The sequence below is a fragment of the Bos taurus genome, chromosome Y, assembly GCF_002263795.3.
Source record: "Bos taurus isolate L1 Dominette 01449 registration number 42190680 breed Hereford chromosome Y, ARS-UCD2.0, whole genome shotgun sequence".
Lineage (NCBI taxonomy): Eukaryota > Metazoa > Chordata > Mammalia > Artiodactyla > Bovidae > Bos > Bos taurus.
In genome coordinates this window covers 13,985,536-13,997,842 of record NC_082638.1, presented here as the reverse complement: position 1 = coordinate 13,997,842, position 12,307 = coordinate 13,985,536, and positions in this window count along the sequence as shown.

Genomic DNA, 12,307 nt, shown 5'->3' with positions numbered 1-12,307 from the left:
ACAAACACTCCTGAGCCCACCACCCCGTGCCTGCACTGAACCAGGCTGGCTCTTACTCACGGGCAAGACCCTAACAAACACTCCTGAGACCACCCCGGGTCCCTGCACTGAAGCAGGCTGGCTCCTGCTTTCGTTCAAGCACCTGGCAAAGTAACCAAGTGAGACTCCAGCTCGCTCCCTGCCCGTCCACTTCGCTGTGTCCTGCCCTTGGTCCCTCGCCGGGACAAAGCCCTGATCCACCAACTCACTCCCGGCACTGAACCCGCCTCGGGGGCTTGGCCTACTTCAAGACCCCGAGAAATACATCTCGGTCGGCGCACTGAAGAAGAAGTCTAGGGCCTGCCCTTCTTCGATTCCCGCGACACACACTCCTGAGCCCACAGCTGCGTGCCCGCCCTGAAATAGGATGGAATCTGCCCTTGGGCAACCTCTCCGCCCCACCCCCACCCCCCCCCCATACACACACAACACACTCCTGAGCGTTCATCTCGGTCCCTTTGCTCAACCACGATGGTTTATGCCTCTGGCCAAGGCCCCCGACAAACAATCCTGAGCCCAAACCTGGCCCCCTGGCCCCGAACGACGGTGAGTCTTCCCCTTGTTCAAACCCTCTGGAATCACTGCTACGCCCTCATCTCACGCGCTGCACTAAACCAGGCTGGGTCCCGCCCTACCTGAAGTGCCCGTCTAAACTCCTGAGCGCCGTCTCGGTCACTGAACTGAACAGTCGAGGTCCTGCCTTTGTGCGGGCCCCTAGCACAGACTCCCGACCCCACCTCTCGGTCCCTGCAGTCAAGCAGGCTTTCGCTGGACTTTGCATGATCGAGTCCTGGGAACATAATCCTCAGGGCGCGTCTCAGTTCCTGCCCCGAAGCAGGCTTGGTCCTTCCCATGTTCAAGCCCCGAGAAGCACTCCTGAGTTAACATCGGGTTCCCTGCCCTCAATCAGGCTAGGCCTGCCCTTGGACCGACCCCCGGCAAATACTCCTGAGCCTGCATGGGTCGCTACCCTCAACTGGGCAGTGCCCAGCGCTTCTTCCCGACCCTAGCAAACATTCCTGAGCCAACACCTCCGATCTTGCACGGGACGAGGCTGGGTCCCGCATGGCGTCAGTCCCCCGACAGACCCTCATGAGCCTGCCTTGCGGCCACAGCACGTACCTAGGCTGTGGCCTCCCCTGGTGCACGGCCCCGTCCAACGCCGCGAGCCAACATCTCCTTCCCTGCACCGGCCGCGGCTCCAGCAAGCACTTGCTGAAGCCACCGGCAAATGCGCCTGTGCCCGCCCCTCGGGCGCTGCGCTGAACCAGTCGAGGTCTGGCCCTTGGGAGCTACCTCAACACGTCCTCCTGAGGCCACCTCTTGCTCTCTACACTGAAGCCGTGCACGTCCTGCCCAATGTCAGATCTCGAGAAACACTCCTAAGGGCGCATCTCGGTCCCTGTACAGAGACAGGGTGGGCCATGCCCTCGTTCAATCACCCAGGAAACACTGCTGAGCCCGCATCTTGGTCCCCCCGCTGAACCTGGCTGGTTCTTACCCCCAGGAAATACTCCTGAAGCTACATCTCTGTCCCCGCCCTGAACCAGTCTAGGTCTGACCCTTGTTCGACTCAACCAGCCCAGACTCCTGAGCCCCCATCTCTGTGCCTGCCCTGAAGGAGGCTGGGTTCCGGCCATGGCCCAGCACCGACACACATTCCTGAGCCCACGCCAGGTGCCTGCACCGAACCAGGCTGGCTCCTGCCCTCCGGCAAGACCCTGACAAACACTCCTGAGACCACGCCAGGTCCCTGCACTGGAGCAGGCTGGCTTCTGCCCTCGGGCAGGACCCTGAGAAACATTCCAGACCCCACCCCGGGTCCCTGCAATGAAGCAGGCTGGCTCCTGCCTTCATTCAAGCACCTGCGAAAGTAACCACCGGGAGAGTCCAGCTCGCTCCCTGCCCGTCCACTTCGCTGTGTTCTGCCCTTGGTCCCTCGCCGGGACAAAGCCCTGATCCCGCAACTCACTCCCGGCACTGAACCCACCTCGGGGGCTTCGCCTGCTTCAAGATCCCCAGAAATACATCTCGGACGGCGCACTGAAGAAGCAGTCTAGGGCCTGCCCTTCTTCTATTCCCACGACATACACTCCTGAGCCCACAGCTGCGTTCCCGCCATGAACTCGGATGGATGTTGCCCTTGGACAACTCCCTCACCCCACGCACACACTTACAAAACACTCCTGAGCGTTCATCTCGGTCCCTGATCTCAACCACGGTGGTTTCTGCCTCTGGCAAAGGCCCCCGAAAAACAATCCTGAGCCCAAAATTGGCCCCCTGGCCCCGAACGACGGTGAGTTCTCCCCTTGTTCAAACCCCCCGGAATCACTGCTGTGCCCTCATCTCACGCGCTGTGCTGCACTAAACGAGGCAGGGTCGTTCCCTTCCTGAAGTGCCCGTCTAAACCCTGAGCTCCATCTCGGTCACTGAACTGAACCAGTCGAGGTCCTGCCCTTGTGCGTGTCCCTAAAACAGACTCCCGACCCACCTCTCGGTCACTGAAGTCAAGCATGTGTTCATTGGACTTTCCATGTTCGAGTCCCAGGAAAATAATCCGGAGAGCGCGTTTCCGTCCTTGCCCCGAAACAGGCTGGGTCTTTCCCATGTTCAAGCCCCAGGAAGCACTCCTGAGCCCACATGGGGTTCCCTGTCCTCAATCAGGCTAGGTCCTGCTCTTGGACAAAGGCCCAGCAAACACTCCTGAGCCTGCATCGGTCGTTGCTCTCAACTGGGCAGTGCCCTCCACTTCTTCCCGACCCTGACAAACACTCCTGAGCCAAAATCTCGGTTCCTGCACGGGACGAGGCTGGGTCCAGCCCGGCGTCGGTACCGGACAGACCCTCTTGAACCTGACTCGCGGCCATGGCACGCACCTCAGCTGGGGCCTCCCCTGCTGCACGGCGCCGTCCAACGCACACGAGCCAAAATCTCCTTCGCTGCACTGGCTGCGGCTCCGACAAGCACTTGCTGAAGCCACCGGCAAATGCGCCTTTGCCCACCCCATTGGCGCTGTGCTGAACCAGTAGAGGTCCTGCCCATGTGAGCCACCTCAACACGTCCTCCTGAGGCCTCCTCTCGCTCTCTGCCCTGAAGCCGTGCGCGTCCTGCCAAAGGTCCAACCTCGATAAACCCTGCTGAGGGCGCATCTCAGTCCCTGCACAGAGACAGGCTGGGCCGTGCCCTTGTTCAATCACCCAGGAAACACTGCTCAGCACGCATCTTGGTCCCCAAGCTGATCCTGGCTGCGTTCCTACCCCCAGGAAATACTCCCGAAGCTGCATCTCGGCCCGTGCTCTGAACAGGTCTAGGTCTGGCCCTTGTTCGATTCGCCCAGCACAGACTCCTGAGCCCCCATCTCTGTGTCTGCCCTGAAGGAGGCTTGGTCCCGCCCAAGGCCCAGCGCCGACAAACACCCCTGAGCCAACCGCCCGGTGCCTGCATTGAACCAGGCTGGCTCCTGCCCTCAGGCAAGACCCGGACAAACACTCCTGAGCCCACCGCCCCGTGCCTGCACTGAACCAGGCTGGCCCCCTCCCTAGGGCAAGACCCTGACAAACACTCCTGTGACCTCCCCGGGTTTCTGCACTGAAGCAGGCTGGCTCCTGCCTTCGTGCAAGCACCTGGCAAAGTAACCACCGGGAGACTCCAGCTCGCTCCGTGCCCGTCCACGTCACTGTGTTCTGCCTTTGGTCCCTCGCCGGGACAAAGCCCTGATCCTGCAACTCACTCCCGGCACTGAACCCGCAACGGGGGATTGGCCTGCTTCAACACCCCGAGAAATACATCTCGGTCGGCGCACTGAAGAAGCAGTTTAGGGCCTGCCCTTCTTCGATTCTCGTGACACACACTCCTGAGCCCACAGCTGCGTGCCCGCCCTGAACTCGGATGGATGCTGCCCTTGAGCAACACCCCCTCCCCGCACACACACACACAAAACACTCCTGAGCGTTCATCTCGGTCCCTGAGCTCAACCACGGAGGTTTCTGCGTCTGGCCAAGGCCCCCGACAAACAATCCTGAGCCCAAACCTGGCCCCCTGGCCCCGAACGACGGTGAGGCCTCCCCTTGTTCAAACCCCTCAGAATCACTGCTGCGCCCTCATCTCACGCGCTGCACCAAACCAGGCTGGGTTCCGCCCTTCCTGAAGTGCACGTCTAATCTCCCGAGCCCCGTCTCTGTCACTGAACTGAACCAGTCGAGGTCCTGCCCTTGTGCGGGACCTTAGCACAGACTCCCGACCCCACCTCTCGGTCCCTGCAGTCAAGCAGGCGTTTGTTGGACTTTGCATATTCGTGTCCCGGACACATAATCCTGAGCGCGCATCTCAGTCCCTGCCCCGAAGCAGGCTGGGTCCTTCCCATGTTCAAGCCCCGAGAAGCATTCCTGAGCCCACATCGGGTAGCCTGCCCTCAATCAGGCTAGGTCCTGCCCTTGGCCCGACCCCCGGCAAACACTCCTGAGCTTGCATCGGTCGCTGCCCTCAACTGGGCGGTGCCCGGCACTTCTTCCCGACCCTGACAAACACTCCTGACCCAACACCTCGGTCCCTGCTCGGGACGAGGCTGGGTCCCGCCCAGTGTCAGTCCCCCGACAGGCCCTCCTGAGCCTGCCTCGCGGCCACGGCACGCACCTAGGCTGGGGCCTCCCCTGCTGCACAGCGCCACCCAACGGCCCTGGGCCAACATCTCCTTCCCTGCCCCGGCCAGGGCTCCGGCAAGCAATTGCCGAAGCCACCGGCAAATGCGCCTGTGCCCGCCCCTCGGGCGCTGCACTGAACCAGTCGAGGTTCTGCCCTTGGGAGCTACCTCAACACGTCCTCCTGAGGCCTCCTCTCGCACTCTGCCCTGAAGCCGTGCGCATCCTGACCACGATCAGACCTCGAGAAACCCTCCTAAGGGCGCATCTCGGTCCCCGCACAGAGACAGGGTGGGCCGTGCCCTCGTTCAATCACCCGGGAAACACTGCTGAGCCCGCATCTTGGTCCCCGCGCTGAACCTGGCCGGGTTCCTACCGCCTGGAAATACTCCTGAAGCTGCATCTCTGTCCCTTCCCTGAACCGGTTTAGGTCTGGCCCTTGTTCGATTCGCCCAGCACAGACTCCTGAGCCCCCATCTCTGTGCCTGCCCTGAAGGAGGCTGGACCCCGCCATGGCCAGGCGCCAACAAACCGTCCTGAGCCCACCGCCCGACGCCTGCCCTGAACCAGGCTGGCTCCTGCCCTCTGGCAGGACCCTGACAAACATTCCTGAGACAACCCCGGGTCCCTGCACTGAACCAGGCTGGCTCCTGCCCTCGGGCAAGACCCTGACAAACACTCCTGAGCCCACTGCCCGGTGCCTGCACTGAACTAGGCTGGCACCTGCCCTCGGGCAGGACCCTGACAAACACTCCTGAGGCCACCACGGGTCCCTGCACTGAAGCAGGCTGGCTCCGGCCTTCGTTCAAGCACCTGCCAAAGTAACCACCGGGAGACTCCAGCTCGCTCCCTGCCCGTCCACTTCGCTGTGTCCTGCCCTGGGTCTCTCGCCAGGACAAATCCCTGATCCCGCAGCTCACTCCCGGCACTGAACCCGCCTCGGGGGCTTGGCCTGCTTCAAGACCCCGAGAAATACATCTCGGGCGGCGCACTGAAGAAGCAGTTTAGGGCCTGCCCTTCTTTGATTCCCGCGACACACACTCCTGAGCCCACAGCTGCGTGCGCGCCCTGAACTCGGATGGATGCTGCCCTTGGGCAACCCCCCCACCCTCCTCCCCCCACCAAACACACAAACACTCCTGAGCGTTCATCTCGGTCCCTGAGCTCAACCACGGTGGTTTCTGCCTCTGGCCAAGGCCCCCGACAAACAATCCTGAGCCCAAACCTGGCCCCCTGGCCCCCTGGCCCCGAACAATGGTGAGTCCTCCCCTTGTTCCAACCCCCCGGAATCACTGCTGTGCCCTCATCTCACGCGCTGAACTAAACCAAGCACGGTCGTGCCCTTCCAGAAGAGCCCGTCTAAATTCCTGAGCCCCGTCTCGGTCACTGAACGGAGCCAGTCGAGGTCCTGCCCTTGTGCGAGCGCCTAGTACAGACTCCCGACCCCACCTCTCGGTCCCTGCAGTCAAGAACGTGTTCGATGGATTTTCCATGTTCGAGTCCCGGGAACATAATCCTGAGAGCGCGTCTCAGGCCCTGCCCCGAAGCAGGCTGGGTCCTTCCCATGTTCAAGCCCCGTGAAGCACTCCTGAACCCACATCGGGTTCCCTGCCCTCAATCAGGCTAGGTCCTGCCCTTGGCCCGACCCCCGGCAAACACTCCTGAGTCTGCATTGGTCGCTGCCCTCAACTGGGCGATTCACGGCGCTTCTTCCCGACCCTGAAAAACACTCCTGAGCCAACACCTCCGTCCCTGCACGGGACGAGGCTGGGTCCCGCCCGGCGACAGTCCCCCGACAGACCCTCGGGAGCCGGCCTCACGGCCACGGCACGCACCTAGGCTAGGGCCTCCCCTGGTGCACGTCCCCGTCCAACGCCCCCGAGACAACATCTCCTTCCATGCACCGGCCGCGGCTCCAGCAAGCACTTGCTGAAGCCACCGGCAAATGTGCCTGTGCCCACCCCTCGGGCGCTGCGCTGAACCAGTCGAGGTCCGGCCCTTGGGAGCTACCTCAACACGTCCTCCTGAGGCCACCTTTCGCTCTCTGCCCTGAAGCCGTGCGCATCCTGACCACGGTCCAACCTCGAGAAACCCTCCTAAGGGCGCATCTCGGTCCCCGCACGGAGACAGGGTGGGCCGTGCCCTTGTTCAATCACCCGGGAAACACTGCTGAGCCCGCATCTTGGTCCCCGCGCTGAACCTGGCCGGGTTCCTACCGCCTGGAAATACTCCTGAAGCTGCATCTCGGTCCCTGCGCTCAACCGGTTTAGGTCTGGCCCTTGTTCGATTCGCCCAGCACAGACTCCTGAGCCCCCATCTCTGTGCCTGCCCTGAAGGAGGCTGGACCCCGCCATGGCCAGGCGCCAACAAACCGTCCTGAGCCCACCGCCCGACGCCTGCCCTGAACCAGGCTGGCTCCTGCCCTCTGGCAGGACCCTGACAAACATTCCTGAGACAACCCCGGGTCCCTGCACTGAACCAGGCTGGCTCCTGCCCTCGGGCAAGACCCTGACAAACACTCCTGAGCCCACTGCCCGGTGCCTGCACTGAACTAGGCTGGCACCTGCCCTCGGGCAGGACCCTGACAAACACTCCTGAGGCCACCACGGGTCCCTGCACTGAAGCAGGCTGGCTCCGGCCTTCGTTCAAGCACCTGCCAAAGTAACCACCGGGAGACTCCAGCTCGCTCCCTGCCCGTCCACTTCGCTGTGTCCTGCCCTGGGTCTCTCGCCAGGACAAATCCCTGATCCCGCAGCTCACTCCCGGCACTGAACCCGCCTCGGGGGCTTGGCCTGCTTCAAGACCCCGAGAAATACATCTCGGGCGGCGCACTGAAGAAGCAGTTTAGGGCCTGCCCTTCTTTGATTCCCGCGACACACACTCCTGAGCCCACAGCTGCGTGCGCGCCCTGAACTCGGATGGATGCTGCCCTTGGGCAACCCCCCCACCCTCCTCCCCCCACCAAACACACAAACACTCCTGAGCGTTCATCTCGGTCCCTGAGCTCAACCACGGTGGTTTCTGCCTCTGGCCAAGGCCCCCGACAAACAATCCTGAGCCCAAACCTGGCCCCCTGGCCCCCTGGCCCCGAACAATGGTGAGTCCTCCCCTTGTTCCAACCCCCCGGAATCACTGCTGTGCCCTCATCTCACGCGCTGAACTAAACCAAGCACGGTCGTGCCCTTCCAGAAGAGCCCGTCTAAATTCCTGAGCCCCGTCTCGGTCACTGAACGGAACCAGTCGAGGTCCTGCCCTTGTGCGAGCGCCTAGTACAGACTCCCGACCCCACCTCTTGGTCCCTGTAGTCCAGAACGTGTTCGTTGGATTTTCCATGTTCAAGTCCCTGGAACATAATCCTGAGAGCGCATCTGGGTCCATGCCCCGAAGCAGGCTGTGTCCTTCCCATGTTCAAACCCCGTGAAGCACTCCTGAGCCCACATCGGGTTACCTGCCTTCAATCAGGCTAGGTCCTGCCCTTGGCCCGACCCCCGGCAAACACTCCTGAGCCTGCATCGGTCGCTGCCCTCAACTGGGCGATGCACGGCGCTTCTTCCGAACCCTGACAAACACTCCGGAGCCAACACCTGGGTCCCTGCACTGGACGAGGCTGGGTCCCGCCCGGCGACAGTCCGCCGACAGACCCTCCTGAGCCTGCCTCGCAGCCATGGCTTGCACCGAGGCTGGGGCCTCCCTTTGTGCACGGCTCCCTGCAACGCCCCCGAGCCCACATCTCCTTCCCTGCACCGGCCGCGGCTACTGCAAGCACTTGCTGAAGACACCGGCAAATGCGCCTGTGCCCACCCCTCGGGCGCTGCGCTGAACCAGTCGAGGTCCGGCCCTTGGGAGCTACCTCAACACGTCCTCCTGAGGTCACATCTAGCTCTCTAACCTGAAGCCGAGCGCGTCCTGCCCACTTTTCGACCTCGAGAAACCCTTCAGAGGGCGCATCTCAGTCCCTGCACAGAGACAGGGTGGGCCGTGCCCTCGTTCAATTAGCCGGGAAACACTGCTGAGCCCGCATCTCGGTCCCTGCGCTGAACCTGGCCGGGCTCCTACCGCCTGGAAATCCTCCTGAAGCTGCATCTCGGTCCCTGCGCTCAACAGGTTTAGGTCTGGCCCTTGTTCGATTCGCCCAGCACAGACTCCTGAGCCCCCATCTCTGTGCCTGCCCTGAAGGAGGCTGGGTCCCGCCCATGGCCCGGCCCCGACAAACACAACTGAGCCCACCGCCCGGTGCCTGCACTGAACCAGGCTGGCTCCAGCCCTCGGGCAAGACCCTGACAAACACTCCTGAGCCAACCGCCCGGTGCCTGCTCTGAACCAGGCTGGCTCCTGCCCTCGGGCAAGACCCTGACAAACACTCCTGAGCCAGCCGCCCGGTGCCTGCACTGGCCCAGGCTGGCTCCTGCCCTCAGGCAAGACCCTGACAAACACTCCTGAGCCAACCGCCCGGTGCCTGCTCTGAACCAGGCTGGCTCCTGCCCTCGGGCAAGACCCTGACAAACACTCCTGAGACCACCCCGGGTCCCTGCACTGAAGTAGGCTGGCTCCTGCCTTCCTTCAAGCACCTGGCAAAGAAACCACGGGAGACTCCAGCTCGCTCCCTTCCGTCCACTTCGCTGTGTCCTGCCCTTGGTCCCTCGCCGGGACAAAGCCCTGATCCCGCAACTCACTCCCGGCACTGAACCCGCCTCGGGGGCTTGGACTGCTTCAAGACCCCGAGAAATACATCTCGGTCGGCGCACTGAAGAAGCAGTTTAGGGCCTGCCCTTCTTCGATTCCCGTGACACACACTCCTGAGCCCACAGCTGCGTGCCCGCCCTGAATTCGGATGGATGCTGCCCTTGGGCAACACCCCCACCGCCCCCAAACTCACACAAAACACTCCTGAGCGTTCATCTCGGTCCCTGAGCTCAACCACGGTGGTTTCTGCCTCTGGCCAAGGCCCTCGACAATCAATCCTGAGCCCAAACCTGGCCCCCTGGCCCTGAACGACGGTGAGTCCTCCCCTTGTTCAAACGCCCGGAATCATTGCTGCGCCCTCATCTCACGCGCTGCACTAAACCACGCAGAGTTCCGCCCTTCCTGAAGTGCCCGTCTAAAGTCCCGGGCCCCGTCTCGGTCACTGAACTGAACCAGTCGAGGTCCTGCCCTTTGTGCGGGCCCCTAGCACAGACTCCCGACCCAAACCTCTCGGTCCCTGCAGTCAAGCAGGCGTTCTTTGGACTTTCCATGTTCGAGTCCCGGGAACATCATCCTGAGCGCGCCTCTCAGTGCCTGCCCCGAAGCAGGCTGGGTCCTTCCCATGTTCAAGCCCCGAGAAGCACTCTTGAGCCCACATCGGGTTCCCTGCCCTCAATCAGGCTAGGTCCTACCCTTGGACCGACCCCCGGCAAGCACTCCTGAGCCTGCCTCGGTCGCTCCCTCAATTGGGCGGTGCACGGCACTTCTTCCCGACCCTGACAACACTCCTGAGCCAACACCTCGGTCCCTGCACGGGACGAGGCTGGGTCCCACCCGGCGTCAGTCCCCCGACAGACCCGCCTGAGCCTGCCTCGCGGCCACGGCACGCACCTAGGCTGGGGCCTCCCGTTGGGCACTGTGCCGTGCAACGCCCCTGAGTCAACATCTCCTTCCCTGCACCGGCCGCGGCTCCAGCAAGCACTTGCTGAAGCCATTGGCAAATGCGCCTTTACCCACCCCTCGGGCGCTGCTCTGAACCAGTCGAGGTCCTGCCCTTGGGCGCTACCTCAACACGTCCTCCTGAGGTGACCTCTCGCTCTCTGCCCTGAAGGCGTGCGCGTCCTGCCCACGGTCCGACCTCGAGAAACCCTCCTGAGGGCGCATCTCGGTCCCTGCACAGAGACAGGGTGGGCCGTGCCGTCGTTCAATCACCCGAAAAACACGGTAGAGCCCGCATCTTGGTCCCCGCGGTGAACCTGGCCGGGTTCCTACCCCCAGGAAATACTCCTGAAGCTGCATCTCGGTCCCTGCCCTGAACCGGTCTAGGTCTAGCCCTTGTTCGGGACGCACATCACAGGCTCCTGAGCCCCCATCTCTGTGCCTGCCCTGAAGGAGGCTTGGTCCCGCCCACGGCCCGGCGCCGACAAACACCCCTGAGCCCACCGCCCGGTGCCTGCATTGAACCAGGCTGGCTCCTGCCCTCAGGCAAGACCCGGACAAACACTCCTGAGCCCACCGCCCCGTGCCTGCACTGAACCAGGCTGGCCCCCTCCCTAGGGCAAGACCCTGACAAACACTCCTGTGACCTCCCCGGGTCTCTGCACTGAAGCAGGCTGGCTCCTGCCTTCGTGCAAGCACCTGGCAAAGTAACCACCGGGAGACTCCAGCTCGCTCCGTGCCCGTCCACGTCGCTGTGTCCTGCCTTTGGTCCCTCGCCGGGACAAAGCCCTGATCCCGCAACTCACTCCCGGCACTGAACCCGCAACGGGGGCTTGGCCTGCTTCAACACCCCGAGAAATGCATCTCGGTCGGCGCACTGAAGAAGCAGTTTAGGGCCTGCCCTTCTTCGATTCTCGTGACACACACTCCTGAGCCCACAGCTGCGTGCCCGCCCTGAACTCGGATGGATGCTGCCCTTGAGCAACACCCCCTCCCCGCACACACACACACAAAACACTCCTGAGCGTTCATCTCGGTCCCTGAGCTCAACCACGGAGGTTTCTGCGTCTGGCCAAGGCCCCCGACAAACAATCCTGAGCCCAAACCTGGACCCCTGTCCCCGAACGACGGTGAGGCCTCCCCTTGTTCAAACCCCTCAGAATCACTGCTGCGCCCTCATCTCACGCGCTGCACCAAACCAGGCTGGGTTCCGCCCTTCCTGAAGTGCACGTCTAATCTCCCGAGCCCCGTCTCTGTCACTGAACTGAACCAGTCGAGGTCCTGCCCTTGTGCGGGACCTTAGCACAGACTCCCGACCCCACCTCTCGGTCCCTGCAGTCAAGCAGGCGTTTGTTGGACTTTGCATATTCGTGTCCCGGACACATAATCCTGAGCGCGCATCTCAGTCCCTGCCCCGAAGCAGGCTGGGTCCTTCCCATGTTCAAGCCCCGAGAAGCATTCCTGAGCCCACATCGGGTAGCCTGCCCTCAATCAGGCTAGGTCCTGCCCTTGGCCCGACCCCCGGCAAACACTCCTGAGCTTGCATCGGTCGCTGCCCTCAACTGGGCGGTGCCCGGCACTTCTTCCCGACCCTGACAAACACTCCTGACCCAACACCTCGGTCCCGCTCGGGACGAGGCTGGGTCCCGCCCAGTGTCAGTCCCCCGACAGGCCCTCCTGAGCCTGCCTCGCGGCCACGGCACGCACCTAGGCTGGGGCCTCCCTTGCTGCACAGCGCCACCCAACGGCCCTGGGCCAACATCTCCTTCCCTGCCCCGGCCAGGGCTCCGGCAAGCAATTGCCGAAGCCACCGGCAAATGCGCCTGTGCCCGCCCCTCGGGCGCTGCACTGAACCAGTCGAGGTTCTGCCCTTGGGAGCTACCTCAACACGTCCTCCTGAGGCCTCCTCTCGCACTCTGCCCTGAAGCCGTGCGCGTCCTGCCCACGATCAGACCTCGAGAAACCCTCCTGAGGGAGCATCTCGGTCCCCGCACAGAGACAGGGTGGGC